We start from the raw sequence: 18,557 nt of genomic DNA, 5'->3' as shown, positions 1-18,557 counted from the left end.
CAAGCCATTGTGTACTGGTCCATTGTGGGGCATTCCATAAGTCCGTATAGCACAGTTTTATATGTAAAGTCCTTGAGGTCTGCCACCCTTTCCAGTAGGGGGAGCAGTCTTCTCCAGAAATCCTTTGCAAAATTACATGTCCATAATAGATGTTCCACCGTTTCCTCTTCTTGGCATCCGGCTCTTGGGCAGATGGCAGACCTCACAAATCCTCTTCTGTATTGGAATGCCCGGCAAGGAAGACAGCGGTGCATGCAACTCCAAGCCAGATCTCTCTGTTCATTAAAAAGATAAAAAACGTTAATCATTTTCCAGATAGACATAGATTTGTCATCATCATATCTGTCAACATTACATATTTCCTCACTTTTACGTATTTCTTTAATTAGTTTCTTACTATTTCTTAATTCCTCTATTTTCTTAGTCCCTAAATTAAAATCGGACACTATTTTCCTTAAAATCTCATAATGCGTCGACAAATTAAAAGCATGGGGCACAGATATATTAACTTCATACCATCCAAACTTTCTCATAAAAAATCCTGTATTAAAACGCATAAAAAAGGACCAATAGTGATTCTTAAAAAGGGCATTAAAACAGTAAACGAACAGATGGATTAAAAGAAACCTATTAAAATCTGGAAAATCTTTACCACCTTTTACTTTTGATTTCATCACGATTTCTCTTTTCAGCTTTTCCATTTTTGAGTTCCAAAAGAAGGTAAAACAGGTTTTGGTTATCTTTTTTAAAACATTAACAGGCGGGGGGAAAACCATGCTAAGATACAATAAAAGAGGTAAAATCACCATCTTTAAAACCAATACTTTACCCTCCATTGTAAGTCTCCTCATGTTCCACATACATATTTTCGTATTTACTTTCTGTGTAACTGTTTCCCAACTATTATAACCATCATTATTTTCAGTGAATGATATACCTAAAATGGAAATGGATTCGGAGACATTAATTGGTACATCACGTAAAATCATCCCCCCAACACTTAAAATGTTACACTTATTAAAATTGATTTTAAAACCAGAAGCTAGACAAAAGGATTGCACTTGATGGAGAGTGGCCGTAAGTGATGGTGCATCTGTACACAAGACCGCCACGTCATCCATGTAGCCTACAACCTTGGCCTCCAAACCACCGCTTCCAGGCAGAGGGACACCGCATATCTGTTTATTTTGGCGTATTGCACATAACATTGGTTCCAGTGCACAGATAAACAGTAGGGGGGACAGAGGGCATCCCTGTTTCACCCCTGACCGTAAAAATACCTCTTGTGTCTTAAAACCATTCACTAAAATCTTACTTGTACAATCCTTGCAAAATGCTTTAAGCGATAGTAAAAACCCTTCTGGTATGCCCATTTTCTCTAAAACTTTAAAAAGATAAAAGTGTGAGACACGGTCAAATGCTTTTTCAAAATCAATAGATAAAATCGCCATTTTCCCCTTTCTGTCTTTCACATCCTCAATACAGTCTTTCACTAAATTCAGATTGTCCCATATACTGCGCCCCGGCACCACACACACTTGATTAGAATGAATAACTTTGCTGATGACTTCTTTTAGACGGTTTGCACAAATTTTAGCCATTATTTTATAGTCACAATTTAAAAGTGTTATTGGTCTCCAGTTTTCTAATTTTGATTTATCACCTTTTTGTATAGGAGGGAGACTTCACCTTTCTTCCAGGAATTTAATAAAACCTTATTATTAAAAACCTCAGTAAACAAATAAAACAAATCATCTTTTAAAATATCATAAAAACATACATAAAATTCTATTGGGATGCCATCAGGACCAGGGACCTTTCCAGTTTTAAAACTTTTAATAGTTTTTAACACTTCTTGTTCCGTTAAAACTTGGGATAAAAACTCTTGGGGTGCGGGATCTAAAACAGCTGTTAGTCCTTGCAGCGAATCATCCATTAATTTATTATCTATATTTTTTCCATTAAAAAGATTAGAAAAAAAAACCTCAACTTTACCCAGCATATTTTTTATATTATTCTCACCATCTATATGGTCAATTATCACTTTTTCTTTTTTATTTTTCCTAAAAAAATATCTGGAACACTTTTCATTTTCTTCTATATGTTGTACTCTAGAACGAAAAATTATCTCTTTTCCTTTTTGTTCTAGCCATTTTGAAATCTCTTCTTTTAAGTTTGAAATATCAAGTTGTACATCTATCCCATTGTCTCTGAGCTTAAATAATGTTTGTAGGCGGGTATTTAAAATTCTATATTCTTCATATTTTTCTTTGGCTCTACATATACTCTTTTTAATAAAAAAGTCTTTTATTTTTACTTTCATTCTATCCCACCATACACTCATAGTCTCATTTGTTTTTTTCCCTTTTCTACATTTCCTATAAAACTCAATAAAATCTGATAAAATCTGCGGGTCGGTTAAAAGGGATACGTTCATTTTCCAGCTTTTCTTACCACATTTTTTGTTGTCATTTACTTTTATGGTAAAGGATAAAAGTTTATGGTCTGAAAATATATTAGTTAAAACTTCACATTTGGCAGGTATTGTTTTATCTGAACCAAAAATAAAATCAATCCTAGAGCTACAATTAGCATTGCTCCAAGTGAAACCGGCATCCTCTGGGCTATCACTATGACACTCTTTATATATGTCTATCAATTTAGCATCTTTGACTATATCATGTAGCATACCTGAGGTTTTATCGTAGTTCCTGCTTACAGAGCTGGAGCACCGGTTTTCACCTTTTAAAACACAATTAAAATCCCCTGCTAAGATAAAAGGTTCAGAGTTATTAATGAATAATGGTAAAAGATCAAGCATTTCGGCTCTTTCATTTTTCTCTGGGGATCCATAAAAATTTAAAAACTGCCATCTAATACCATCAATAAAAGCTTTCACTAATAAAATACGGCCTGGTAAAATTTCCTGAATAAAATCAATTAAAACGTTCCCTTTAAAAAGTATGGCTACACCCGCTGATCCTGCAGCATTCGATCCGGACCAGACAGATGGCCCACACTTCCACTCATCTTTATATTTTTGATACGACATTTCATGTGGGATATTACATTCTTGCAGAAAAAATACAGATGCAGTAAAACACGTAAAAAAATTAAAAAGAGCAGTTCTTCTCGTGTTAGATTTTATGCCTCTCACGTTGAGGGAAATACCTTTGAGTTCAGCCATCATTAGAAAATGTAAAAATTTTACTTAGATAACTAAGAGCAAACGGATTTACCTGTCCGATGAACCTGATCAGACCACTGGGCTTGCGCCTCCCTCCTCATCTGATAGTATCGTCACGAGAGTCTCCGTGGAGGAGGAAAGATTACCACATTTATATAAACCCGACGCTACACTGGCATAGCTCGGAGGGCTGGCTGGCAGAACCCGCTGGGTCTCCATTGGCTGGCCATGCAGTTCCTCATCAGGTGGGTCCCCGAGGGGTTCCGCCGCCCCTGTTTGACCTGTAGAAGGTCGTCCTATAGGAGGAGGTTGCGCACAAGGCAGAGCCTCTGACTCTTCAGAGGCAGCAAGATCCCGGTCCCCACCTGTAGCAGCGGAGACCGAAACCCCTGAGGGTCCAGCGTCCACGTCCCCTTCTGGAGAAGTGTCCATCTGTTCACCTCCTGCTGCCTCCTCCGAACCACCCTTTTTCTTTTTCTTAGGACCCACCTTTATCCACTCAGCGCCCTCAGCCCTAGGAGACTCAGACTGGGCATGGGCTTCTGTGTCGGCCTTTTGCCGGTCCCTTTTGACCTTACCAGTAGTGCCCTTCTGCTCCTTCTCAGCCCTCCTTTTGGACTCCCGCAGGTCCTGCAGCCAGGTTTTGGGATTTGGTATTTTACCTGTCATAGACTCTGGAGACACTTCACTATTTGGTACGCCCTTATTGTCTCCAGAGGCTCCAGGTTGTTGTTCCTCCTCCTGAGGGGTGGTCTGATCTTTTGGTCCTTGGTCGGACGTCTTGGACTTCCCCTTTTGCTCATCTTCCCGAAATCTGTGAGGGCAAGAAAAATAAAAGTGACCTGGAGTCTGGCAAAAACTGCATTTCTTTTCCTTAGGGCATTCTTTTGTCTCATGTTCTTCACTAGCACAATTTCTACATGATACATGACAGTTTTCTTTTGAATGACCATAGCGCCCACAATTTCTGCAATATACTGGCATCCCAGAAAAGAAGAAATCTCCATTTGTTTGCCCAATTTTGAAACGGGCAGGGGGGAGCCGTATACCACCTGGTGTATTTGGATCTCTTGTACACTTCACAAGGAATTTCCACTTAGATGTCCATATGTTATATTCGTTTAATATCTTCCCAATACATTTAACACTTTTAAAATAAATTGCTAGAAATGACATTACTTCTGGAGCAGAAACAAAGGGCGAAAATACTTTTACAATAACCAGTCTTACCTCATCCAGGACGTGCTCAACAATTTGTATCCCTTTCAAAACAGGACTATTTTCAACTTTTTTTAACTTTTCTAGTACATCTCTAAAAATACCTTCTCCGGTGAATGTGATGTCATAGTCACCTCTTCTGGGATAATCCTGGATGGAGAGAATTTCATTCCTTTGTACGCCAAGAAGGTTCCTGAGCACGTCCTGGACTACATACCCTAATTTCCTCATATCCGAGCCACCCGCCGTGAAGTGAACTCGGATAGAGTTTTTTAGCCTCGCATAAAGAGGCACGAGGTTAGGGTCAACCTCCATGGAAAAACGCAACAAGGTTGCAAATTGCAGCCGCTTGCAATCTGCGCTCCCAGTGTTCTTGCAGCGAAAAACACCTGGAAGCTGGGGGATCGCAACTCGTTACCCTGGGACTAAGCCCTCTCCCTAATAGCAGCAAGCAGGTTAAGTCCACCAAAGTGGACGATCCTGCCAGGCCAAGGAGAGGGGTACCCGAGTGCCCTTCAACCACAATCTCCTGCAATAAAGCACTTGATCGTAGCCAAAAGGCCGAGAAGCGATAACCAGAATTGGTTTCAAACTACGGAGCCACCCAAGGATCCTGAAAAGTCCATTTGTGGAGATGAGCTCCTGGACTCCCGTTAAGAAGACATGTTGTCAACCTCTAGATCCCTTACATGCCTGCACTTTTCGGCTTGCTGCTGCTGCAATCCACGCGTTTTAGATCTGCATAACTCCACCTCTTTAAACACAGCACCTTCACCCCCTGCTGTTCCCACCCGCCTCAACACCGTTGGAAGGGAGGAGAACCAATTAAGGCGGGGGGTGGGGTGGAACGAGCAGCTGTCTACCCTTAGCAGGAGGGCTCCTGATTACATACCTCTCCTGCTGCTGCTGCTGCTGGCTGTCCAGCAGCAGACTGAAGGTGGCTGCTGCTGTGCACAGGTATATAAAGGCTCAGAGCCTATTATGACACGCGCAGCCAGCGTTCCATTGCCACATTCCATCTACTGCAGGCAGGATACCTGGCTGGCTGAATGTCGCTGAGAAGCTCACAGAGACCGCCATAAGCAACAGTTTAACAGAATGCCACAGACTAATCAACCAAACTTTTTGGGTTGGGTTCTCTTTTATAGTCTGCAGGCATTAAATGAAAGAAGTCAGTGTTCCAGCAGAGGGAGACAACGTTTCAGAAAAGGCATTGTAGCAAACCAAAAAAGAAATTTTAAGTGCAGCAGAGTAACCAGCGCACATACCTGTTATCTCAGGTGAGTTTAAAAGGCTGCTGTTGATAACAAGGGCATTTGCTAAATAGATGGTGTGTGTGCAACAATATACTGAAAGGTCAATTATATTGTGCAGCTTATCTCACCACCTGTAGTTATTTAGGTGAAAGCTCCAAAATGCTTGCCTAATATGTCTGTTTATCCAAAAGGAAGTAAAAAGGGAGAGCTAGAAAGATAGCATTGCATCACATTACATGGCAATGCAATGCACAGTTGCTGAAGTTGAACCAAAATGAGCTTGTAATCTGGCTTCTGCAACTTTGAACATGAAAAATCCAATGAGGAGAAGAAAAGCAAAGCCAAAGAGTCCATCCCAAAATCCGACAAACAAGCAAAATGAACAAAAAACATTGAATTCAATTCTTTCTGATTTTAGAAACTGCATTAAAGAAGGGGTGCACCGGTCCTGGAGATACTGCAATACCAGGTCAATGCGTGGAGTGGACAGAGCAAGCTCTTTTTCCATCTCCCTGTTCTAAAAATCCATTTAATATATGGTCCCCAGATAGGGGACGTATCAGATATTAAACTGATAAGAACAGATTTTTTTTTTTTTTTTTTTTTTTTTTTTAAACCATTCAGTTTAGTTTTTTAGCAAACAGTATGAATTTCTCCAAAATTTGCTACTTAAAACTTCTCATCATCATGGTTCTATTTATTTAGCAGTAGTATAAGACGAGATATAATCACAAGGGAACATCCTTTACATAACACAAATGCAGAAACTTCAAGGAATCACAAAGAAAAAAATCACTGGTATTTGATAAGGTAATGCCACTTTTTAAATTTCCAAATCCCTTCGGCATCTGTGCCACCACCGCCTCTGCTGTCCAACTTATATATCAGGTATAGTCTTGAAAGAATTAGTCTAACACATTCATTCACTGATAAAGATTTCCTTTTGAAAAGTCCAAGGTTCCTTGCATCCCACAAACTCTCCATCACACAAGCCATTATCAACCATAAAATTCTATCTTTAGACCGACTACACGCACCAATTCCAAACATCGCCACACGCCAATCCACAAAATTCACGCCTGCTAAACCCTTACACAATCCACCTACACACTTCCACACACTGTACGCGTACTCACAATCCCACATAACATGCCTCATAGTCTCACAACCACCACATCCCACTCTCGGACACACATCTGTTCTTATCAACTCTCTTTTCTTCTGCACTTCTCTCACAGGTAAAATATTATGTAAAGTTATCCACACAACATCCTTCTGTTTGTTTGACATCCCATATGTATCTAACTTCTTCCAAGCATCTGAAACCTCATTCCCTCTCAGCCCAACAATATTACACTCTACCTCATTTGCACTCATTCTTTTCACCACATTCTTGGTCATTCTAAAATCATTCATTCCCACACTCAACAAATCATGCTTTCTCACAAATTTCTCAATCACCTCATACCAAACAGGACACTTAAAGGCCACAGGCACACTCGCATCTCTCTTCCTCCAGCATAACCCATACAACATCCATCCAGCAGAATAATTAGCCATAAAAGCACCTTTATTGCCTTTACCCAGCAAAATAACCACAGTCTTAATATAATTAAGGCCTAAAAAAACTTCAATATTGGGAAAGGCCAGCCCACCATGCTGACAAGCCTTAAAAAGGCTCTCCCGCTTCAACTTCTCCATCTTACTACACCACAGGAATGTGAATACCAACTTCTCTATTCTCTTAATTTTCCTGTAAGGAGAAGGAAAAACAGTCGCCACATAAAGCAGGATAGGGAGAATCACTGCTTTGATAATTAACACCTTACCACGCAGAGTCAATTCTCTCATTCGCCAAAAATTCAATTTACGTTCAACCCGCATACCACACTCTTCCCAACTTTCATTCCCTTTTAAGTCATCATTAAATAATACGCCCAAAATCTTGATTGCACCCTCTTCACACTTTACACCATCCATACGAATACTACTATCTCCAAAACATTTAAAACTACATTTATTCCAATTTACCCTAAAACCAGACGCACCAACAAAAAAATCCAAAAGCAATTTAATTCTACTCAAAGAAGCCATACTTTCACTCACAACCACAACATCATCCATATAACCTAACACTTTCACATGCTTACCACCACTACCAGGCACCAACAAACCTCTCATCATTTTATCCCGTCTAATCAAACATAACAATGGTTCTATTACACATACAAATAAGACGGGGGACATAGGACACCCCTGCCTTACTCCTGACCTAATCTTCACTTTGTCACACAGCCACCCATTAACCAAGAACTCACTTGACACACAATCATACAATGATTTTACACAATTCACAAATTCTCTAGGAAACCCCATTCTTTCCAGTACTTTAAACAAAAACACATGCGAAACCCTGTCAAACGCCTTCTCAAAATCAATAGCTAAAGTCATACATTTCTGCTTTCTATCCTTGCAATCCCCAATCATATCTCTCAACAATAACAAGTTATCACTCATACTTCTTCCAGGCACTGCACATACTTGGTCCTCCTCCACAACACTACCAATCACTTCACGCATACGATTTGCCAGTAACTTACTGTAGACCTTATAATCCGAATTCAGCAGTGTTATTGGTCTCCAGTTTTCCAAACGTTTCCTCTCACCCTTTTTATACACAAGCACAACCACTCCTTCTTTCATTGATTCACACAACCTACCATTCACCCACATATACTTACATACCTCAGTCAAATCTGTTCCCAAAACTTCCCATGCTTTCACATACAACTCTACAGGTATACCATCTTTCCCAGGAGTCTTACTCTTTTTAGCACTCCACACCACATTCTTCACTTCATCCAGAACTACATCCTCACACAATAGATCACGCTCCTCAGAATCAAGTTTTTTCTCCACACCATTCAGAACATATGACACAAGCCCAGAGTCAATCCATTTCTCATCATACAACTTGCTATAAAACCTATTCACTTCTTTCAGCACATCCTCACCCATACAGTTGGTTCCACTTTCATTCACAACTTCATTCATATCAGTCTTCCTACCATTCATTTTTTTAAAAAAGAACCTCGTACACTTCTCATTTTTCTTCAGGTGCTCAATTTTAGTACGATATATAATTTCCTTTCCTTTCTCATCCAACACACGCTTCAATTCATTCTTAGCCTCAGTAAGTTGATCAGACATCTCCAAACCACTTGCAACACACTTTCTCAACCAGTCAATCTGTCTATTAAGGTCATTAAACCTATTCCTATATCTGGCAGCTTTTCTATAGCCCCACTTTTTGAAGAAAGTTTTAAATTGCACTTTCACCCAGTCCCACCAGTCAAGAACACACACAAAATCCTTCTTACGCATTCTCCATCTTTCATACTTTACATTAAACTCATTCATCACCTCATCATCCTCTAACAGCCTTGCATTCAACTTCCATACCCCACCGCCATACACTTGGTCACCATTCGCACAAAACACGCCTCTCAAACATTCATGGTCCGAAAAAGGTACCTTTTGTTGAGAAAAATCCAAACATACCATATTTTTAGAAAATAACATTAAATCAATTCTGGAATGAATCTCACCACGGTCAGCATGGTATGTCGGCGGTGGTAGAATGCCAAGAACAACAACTGCTGCATCTAAAAAGGAAAAATCACAAATTAAATGGGACAATTTCTTTCCTGTTATGTCACACTTTCCTTCTGTGACACAATTAACGTCCCCAACAAAAATAGTGGGAGATTTCCCTGGAAGAAAAAAACTTAATTTTTCAAGAAGAGCAAGCCGCTCTTCCTTCCCTGTAGGGCAATATAAATTAATAATTCTGACCCGCCACCCTCTATAACTCAAAAATGCAATTAAACATCGGCCCACCTCCACCACAATATAACTATCAATAGAGATTTCTTTATTCCCAACTAATATCCCCACCCCATCATTTTTATTATGATTAGACCCTGACCAGATATGCTGTCCGTAAGGCCAGTCTTTGTCACAAGGAGCATCCTGAATCCCACACTCCTGAAGGCAAAAAACATCAGCACCTAAATGTTTCAGGTAGTCCAGAACAGTTGTTCTTCTGATTTTAGATCTGATCTGCCTTACATTTAGGGACACTACATCCCAACCAGATTGGCAAGACATTAATTAATGAAAAGAAATACATGACTCAATGTTGATCACACCATACTCATCCATTATCATCAGACTGGGAAAGCACCCCAAAGGTGTTGATGCTCTCAGGGATGCCAAGGTAAGGAGCATCAGGGGAGAAGACATCCTGCGGGTAAATGCGGTCACTTGCAGGACTGTCGCACCCTCCGCTGGCAGGTGAGTACTCTCGTCTGGGTTTTTTATTGGCCAGTTCAGGAGTATCATCATCATCAAAAGACCTCCCAGAAGTAAAGTCTCCTTGGCCACCATCCCTGGCCACCTCTTCGTCTGTAGCACCCCAGGACAATGCAGGGGTTCGAGCTAGAGACACATCCATGTCACCCTCACCACATATTTCGGACTGATGAGGGAGGTCCACATCCAACTCGGAGATCTCCATACCTGGCCCAGCAGGGGCCGGAGGGTCCAACAGGTTCTGGGCTTCACCCACCAGATCTTCAACCTCAGGGGGCTCCGTCTCCTCATTGATCTCTGCAGTAGTCACCTGTGGGGTAACAGCAGGGACAGTAGGCTTACCTTTGGTCACTTCGGAGAAGGACCTAGGCTTGACTTTAGCCTTACAATCCCGAATCACATGTCCTTCCTCCCCGCAGGCATCACATACCACCGGGTTGGAACAATCCTTCGCCAGATGACCGTACTTGTTGCACTTTCTACAGTTTGGCAATTGCTTGCAGAAATCCTGGATATGCCCGAACATGTTGCATCTCCTGCAGAACAATGGCGCCTCGGGAAAAAACAGATATCCAGAGTCTCTTCCAATTGTAAAGTTCAGGGGAGGATAGTGAATACCTCCAGGACCATGAGGGTCTATCCCAAACCTCACAAAGTATTTATACTTCCCAGTCCACAGCCCTTCTCCATTTAAGATTTTATGGAAGAATTGCACAAAAATGCAGTGTCTTCTCAGGAATGCAGTGATATCATCCCGGGAGATAAAGGGGTTGTGCATGAATACTACCACCGGGATATCCCCCTTAGAGTAGAGTACAGTGAAGATAAGTCCATCCAGCTGAGGGTGCTCTGAAAGGACTTGAAGAGTTTTGAAAAGGTTTTGGCAAGCCGCCATAGAAGAAAGCACCAAGACGTACCTATGCTCCCTTCTGAACTCCTGCAAACAGATGATCTCCGACTTCTGGATCTTTAGGATTTCATAGAAAATGGCGTTGACCAGGTATGACAACGAGAAATGGTCCTTCTTCTCCTCAGAGACCTCGATACGGAAAGCATTCTTGACCCGGGGATCCCCGGTCCCAGCAAAGCGAAGCTTGACACCCAGGGTCGCTTCAGGAATCGCCTTCTCGTTTCCTCCTCACTCTCCCCCTATAGCAGCATCCAGCTTAAGCCACTGAAGTGGCGATGCTGGAAGGCCGAGGGCTAGTACACAAGGAACCTCTTGTCCAAACACTAGGTCTGAGCCAAAAGGCCGAGAAGCGATAACCAGAATTGGTTTCAAACTACGGAGCCACCCAAGGATCCTGAAAAGTCCATTTGTGGAGATGAGCTCCTGGACTCCCGTTAAGAAGACATGTTGTCAACCTCTAGATCCCTTACATGCCTGCACTTTTCGGCTTGCTGCTGCTGCAATCCACGCGTTTTAGATCTGCATAACTCCACCTCTTTAAACACAGCACCTTCACCCCCTGCTGTTCCCACCCGCCTCAACACCGTTGGAAGGGAGGAGAACCAATTAAGGCGGGGGGTGGGGTGGAACGAGCAGCTGTCTACCCTTAGCAGGAGGGCTCCTGATTACATACCTCTCCTGCTGCTGCTGCTGCTGGCTGTCCAGCAGCAGACTGAAGGTGGCTGCTGCTGTGCACAGGTATATAAAGGCTCAGAGCCTATTATGACACGCGCAGCCAGCGTTCCATTGCCACATTCCATCTACTGCAGGCAGGATACCTGGCTGGCTGAATGTCGCTGAGAAGCTCACAGAGACCGCCATAAGCAACAGTTTAACAGAATGCCACAGACTAATCAACCAAACTTTTTGGGTTGGGTTCTCTTTTATAGTCTGCAGGCATTAAATGAAAGAAGTCAGTGTTCCAGCAGAGGGAGACAACGTTTCAGAAAAGGCATTGTAGCAAACCAAAAAAGAAATTTTAAGCGCAGCAGAGTAACCAGCGCACATACCTGTTAGCTCAGGTGAGTTTAAAAGGCTGCTGTTGATAACAAGGGCATTTGCTAAATAGATGGTGTGTGTGCAACAATATACTGAAAGGTCAATTATATTGTGCAGCTTATCTCACCACCTGTAGTTATTTAGGTGAAAGCTCCAAAATGCTTGCCTAATATGTCTGTTTATCCAAAAGGAAGTAAAAAGGGAGAGCTAGAAAGATAGCATTGCATCACATTACATGGCAATGCAATGCACAGTTGCTGAAGTTGAACCAAAATGAGCTTGTAATCTGGCTTCTGCAACTTTGAACATGAAAAATCCAATGAGGAGAAGAAAAGCAAAGCCAAAGAGTCCATCCCAAAATCCGACAAACAAGCAAAATGAACAAAAAACATTGAATTCAATTCTTTCTGATTTTAGAAACTGCATTAAAGAAGGGGTGCACCGGTCCTGGAGATACTGCAATACCAGGTCAATGCGTGGAGTGGACAGAGCAAGCTCTTTTTCCGTCTCCCTGTTCTAAAAATCCATTTAATATATGGTCCCCAGATAGGGGACGTATCAGATATTAAACTGATAAGAACAGATTTTTTTTTTTTTTTTTTAAACCATTCAGTTTAGTTTTTTAGCAAACAGTATGAATTTCTCCAAAATTTGCTACTTAAAACTTCTCATCATCATGGTTCTATTTATTTAGCAGTAGTATAAGACGAGATATAATCACAAGGGAACATCCTTTACATAACACAAATGCAGAAACTTCAAGGAATCACAAAGAAAAAAATCACTGGTATTTGATAAGGTAATGCCACTTTTTAAATTTCCAAATCCCTTCGGCATCTGTGCCACCACCGCCTCTGCTGTCCAACTTATATATCAGGTATAGTCTTGAAAGAATTAGTCTAACACATTCATTCACTGATAAAGATTTCCTTTTGAAAAGTCCAAGGTTCCTTGCATCCCACAAACTCTCCATCACACAAGCCATTATCAACCATAAAATTCTATCTTTAGACCGACTACACGCACCAATTCCAAACATCGCCACACGCCAATCCACAAAATTCACGCCTGCTAAACCCTTACACAATCCACCTACACACTTCCACACACTGTACGCGTACTCACAATCCCACATAACATGCCTCATAGTCTCACAACCACCACATCCCACTCTCGGACACACATCTGTTCTTATCAACTCTCTTTTCTTCTGCACTTCTCTCACAGGTAAAATATTATGTAAAGTTATCCACACAACATCCTTCTGTTTGTTTGACATCCCATATGTATCTAACTTCTTCCAAGCATCTGAAACCTCATTCCCTCTCAGCCCAACAATATTACACTCTACCTCATTTGCACTCATTCTTTTCACCACATTCTTGGTCATTCTAAAATCATTCATTCCCACACTCAACAAATCATGCTTTCTCACAAATTTCTCAATCACCTCATACCAAACAGGACACTTAAAGGCCACAGGCACACTCGCATCTCTCTTCCTCCAGCATAACCCATACAACATCCATCCAGCAGAATAATTAGCCATAAAAGCACCTTTATTGCCTTTACCCAGCAAAATAACCACAGTCTTAATATAATTAAGGCCTAAAAAAACTTCAATATTGGGAAAGGCCAGCCCACCATGCTGACAAGCCTTAAAAAGGCTCTCCCGCTTCAACTTCTCCATCTTACTACACCACAGGAATGTGAATACCAACTTCTCTATTCTCTTAATTTTCCTGTAAGGAGAAGGAAAAACAGTCGCCACATAAAGCAGGATAGGGAGAATCACTGCTTTGATAATTAACACCTTACCACGCAGAGTCAATTCTCTCATTCGCCAAAAATTCAATTTACGTTCAACCCGCATACCACACTCTTCCCAACTTTCATTCCCTTTTAAGTCATCATTAAATAATACGCCCAAAATCTTGATTGCACCCTCTTCACACTTTACACCATCCATACGAATACTACTATCTCCAAAACATTTAAAACTACATTTATTCCAATTTACCCTAAAACCAGACGCACCAACAAAAAAATCCAAAAGCAATTTAATTCTACTCAAAGAAGCCATACTTTCACTCACAACCACAACATCATCCATATAACCTAACACTTTCACATGCTTACCACCACTACCAGGCACCAACAAACCTCTCATCATTTTATCCCGTCTAATCAAACATAACAATGGTTCTATTACACATACAAATAAGACGGGGGACATAGGACACCCCTGCCTTACTCCTGACCTAATCTTCACTTTGTCACACAGCCACCCATTAACCAAGAACTCACTTGACACACAATCATACAATGATTTTACACAATTCACAAATTCTCTAGGAAACCCCATTCTTTCCAGTACTTTAAACAAAAACACATGCGAAACCCTGTCAAACGCCTTCTCAAAATCAATAGCTAAAGTCATACATTTCTGCTTTCTATCCTTGCAATCCCCAATCATATCTCTCAACAATAACAAGTTATCACTCATACTTCTTCCAGGCACTGCACATACTTGGTCCTCCTCCACAACACTACCAATCACTTCACGCATACGATTTGCCAGTAACTTACTGTAGACCTTATAATCCGAATTCAGCAGTGTTATTGGTCTCCAGTTTTCCAAACGTTTCCTCTCACCCTTTTTATACACAAGCACAACCACTCCTTCTTTCATTGATTCACACAACCTACCATTCACCCACATATACTTACATACCTCAGTCAAATCTGTTCCCAAAACTTCCCATGCTTTCACATACAACTCTACAGGTATACCATCTTTCCCAGGAGTCTTACTCTTTTTAGCACTCCACACCACATTCTTCACTTCATCCAGAACTACATCCTCACACAATAGATCACGCTCCTCAGAATCAAGTTTTTTCTCCACACCATTCAGAACATATGACACAAGCCCAGAGTCAATCCATTTCTCATCATACAACTTGCTATAAAACCTATTCACTTCTTTCAGCACATCCTCACCCATACAGTTGGTTCCACTTTCATTCACAACTTCATTCATATCAGTCTTCCTACCATTCATTTTTTTAAAAAAGAACCTCGTACACTTCTCATTTTTCTTCAGGTGCTCAATTTTAGTACGATATATAATTTCCTTTCCTTTCTCATCCAACACACGCTTCAATTCATTCTTAGCCTCAGTAAGTTGATCAGACATCTCCAAACCACTTGCAACACACTTTCTCAACCAGTCAATCCGTCTATTAAGGTCATTAAACCTATTCCTATATCTGGCAGCTTTTCTATAGCCCCACTTTTTGAAGAAAGTTTTAAATTGCACTTTCACCCAGTCCCACCAGTCAAGAACACACACAAAATCCTTCTTACGCATTCTCCATCTTTCATACTTTACATTAAACTCATTCATCACCTCATCATCCTCTAACAGCCTTGCATTCAACTTCCATACCCCACCGCCATACACTTGGTCACCTTTCGCACAAAACACGCCTCTCAAACATTCATGGTCCGAAAAAGGTACCTTTTGTTGAGAAAAATCCAAACATACCATATTTTTAGAAAATAACATTAAATCAATTCTGGAATGAATCTCACCACGGTCAGCATGGTATGTCGGCGGTGGTAGAATGCCAAGAACAACAACTGCTGCATCTAAAAAGGAAAAATCACAAATTAAATGGGACAATTTCTTTCCTGTTATGTCACACTTTCCTTCTGTGACACAATTAACGTCCCCAACAAAAATAGTGGGAGATTTCCCTGGAAGAAAAAAACTTAATTTTTCAAGAAGAGCAAGCCGCTCTTCCTTCCCTGTAGGGCAATATAAATTAATAATTCTGACCCGCCACCCTCTATAACTCAAAAATGCAATTAAACATCGGCCCACCTCCACCACAATATAACTATCAATAGAGATTTCTTTATTCCCAACTAATATCCCCACCCCATCATTTTTATTATGATTAGACCCTGACCAGATATGCTGTCCGTAAGGCCAGTCTTTGTCACAAGGAGCATCCTGAATCCCACACTCCTGAAGGCAAAAAACATCAGCACCTAAATGTTTCAGGTAGTCCAGAACAGTTGTTCTTCTGATTTTAGATCTGATCTGCCTTACATTTAGGGACACTACATCCCAACCAGATTGGCAAGACATTAATTAATGAAAAGAAATACATGACTCAATGTTGATCACACCATACTCATCCATTATCATCAGACTGGGAAAGCACCCCAAAGGTGTTGATGCTCTCAGGGATGCCAAGGTAAGGAGCATCAGGGGAGAAGACATCCTGCGGGTAAATGCGGTCACTTGCAGGACTGTCGCACCCTCCGCTGGCAGGTGAGTACTCTCGTCTGGGTTTTTTATTGGCCAGTTCAGGAGTATCATCATCATCAAAAGACCTCCCAGAAGTAAAGTCTCCTTGGCCACCATCCCTGGCCACCTCTTCGTCTGTAGCACCCCAGGACAATGCAGGGGTTCGAGCTAGAGACACATCCATGTCACCCTCACCACATATTTCGGACTGATGAGGGAGGTCCACATCCAACTCGGAGATCTCCATACCTGGCCCAGCAGGGGCCGGAGGGTCCAACAGGTTCTGGGCTTCACCCACCAGATCTTCAACCTCAGGGGGCTCCGTCTCCTCATTGATCTCTGCAGTAGTCACCTGTGGGGTAACAGCAGGGACAGTAGGCTTACCTTTGGTCACTTCGGAGAAGGACCTAGGCTTGACTTTAGCCTTACAATCCCGAATCACATGTCCTTCCTCCCCGCAGGCATCACATACCACCGGGTTGGAACAATCCTTCACCAGATGACCGTACTTGTTGCACTTTCTACAGTTTGGCAATTGCTTGCAGAAATCCTGGATATGCCCGAACATGTTGCATCTCCTGCAGAACAATGGCGCCTCGGGAAAAAACAGATATCCAGAGTCTCTTCCAATTGTAAAGTTCAGGGGAGGATAGTGAATACCTCCAGGACCATGAGGGTCTATCCCAAACCTCACAAAGTATTTATACTTCCCAGTCCACAGCCCTTCTCCATTTAAGATTTTATGGGAGAATTGCACAAAAATGCAGTGTCTTCTCAGGAATGCAGTGATATCATCCCGGGAGATAAAGGGGTTGTGCATGAATACTACCACCGGGATATCCCCCTTAGAGTAGAGTACAGTGAAGATAAGTCCATCCAGCTGAGGGTGCTCTGAAAGGACTTGAAGAGTTTTGAAAAGGTTTTGGCAAGCCGCCATAGAAGAAAGCACCAAGACGTACCTATGCTCCCTTCTGAACTCCTGCAAACAGATGATCTCCGACTTCTGGATCTTTAGGATTTCATAGAAAATGGCGTTGACCAGGTATGACAACGAGAAATGGTCCTTCTTCTCCTCAGAGACCTCGATACGGAAAGCATTCTTGACCCGGGGATCCCCGGTCCCAGCAAAGCGAAGCTTGACACCCATGGTCGCTTCAGGAATCGCCTTCTCGTTTCCTCCTCACTCTCCCCCTATAGCAGCATCCAGCTTAAGCCACTGAAGTGGCGATGCTGGAAGGCCGAGGGCTAGTACACAAGGAACCTCTTGTCCAAACACTAGGTCTGAGCCAAAAGGCCGAGAAGCGATAACCAGAATTGGTTTCAAACTACGGAGCCACCCAAGGATCCTGAAAAGTCCATTTGTGGAGATGAGCTCCTGGACTCCCGTTAAGAAGACATGTTGTCAACCTCTAGATCCCTTACATGCCTGCACTTTTCGGCTTGCTGCTGCTGCAATCCACGCGTTTTAGATCTGCATAACTCCACCTCTTTAAACACAGCACCTTCACCCCCTGCTGTTCCCACCCGCCTCAACACCGTTGGAAGGGAGGAGAACCAATTAAGGCGGGGGGTGGGGTGGAATGAGCAGCTGTCTACCCTTAGCAGGAGGGCTCCTGATTACATACCTCTCCTGCTGCTGCTGCTGCTGGCTGTCCAGCAGCAGACTGAAGGTGGCTGCTGCTGTGCACAGGTATATAAAGGCTCAGAGCCTATTATGACACGCGCAGCCAGCGTTCCATTGCCACATTCCATCTACTGCAGGCAGGATACCTGGCTGGCTGAATGTCGCTGAGAAGCTCACAGAGACCGCCATAAGCAACAGTTTAACAGAATGCCACAGACTAATCAACCAAACTTTTTGGGTTGGGTTCTCTTTTATAGTCTGCAGGCATTAAATGAAAGAAGTCAGTGTTCCAGCAGAGGGAGACAACGTTTCAGAAAAGGCATTGTAGCAAACCAAAAAAGAAATTTTAAGCGCAGCAGAGTAACCAGCGCACATACCTGTTAGCTCAGGTGAGTTTAAAAGGCTGCTGTTGATAACAAGGGCATTTGCTAAATAGATGGTGTGTGTGCAACAATATACTGAAAGGTCAATTATATTGTGCAGCTTATCTCACCACCTGTAGTTATTTAGGTGAAAGCTCCAAAATGCTTGCCTAATATGTCTGTTTATCCAAAAGGAAGTAAAAAGGGAGAGCTAGAAAGATAGCATTGCATCACATTACATGGCAATGCAATGCACAGTTGCTGAAG

At 42.0% G+C, this 18,557-nt stretch overlaps 2 pseudogenes; both read right to left on the bottom strand.

Moving 5' to 3' along the window:
- Positions 1 to 6,093: 6,093 nt before the first annotated feature.
- On the bottom strand, positions 6,094 to 6,308 carry LOC141198795 (U2 spliceosomal RNA; annotated as a pseudogene).
- A 6,106-nt stretch (positions 6,309 to 12,414) lies between these two features.
- On the bottom strand, positions 12,415 to 12,619 carry LOC141198796 (U2 spliceosomal RNA; annotated as a pseudogene).
- Positions 12,620 to 18,557: the final 5,938 nt, after the last annotated feature.

The sequence above is a fragment of the Phyllobates terribilis genome, unplaced genomic scaffold, assembly GCF_046119375.1.
Source record: "Phyllobates terribilis strain yellow unplaced genomic scaffold, ASM4611937v1 Scaffold_106__1_contigs__length_5700502, whole genome shotgun sequence".
Lineage (NCBI taxonomy): Eukaryota > Metazoa > Chordata > Amphibia > Anura > Dendrobatidae > Phyllobates > Phyllobates terribilis.
The sequence above is the reverse complement of the archived record's forward strand: the minus strand, read 5'-3'. Positions and strand labels throughout refer to the sequence as shown.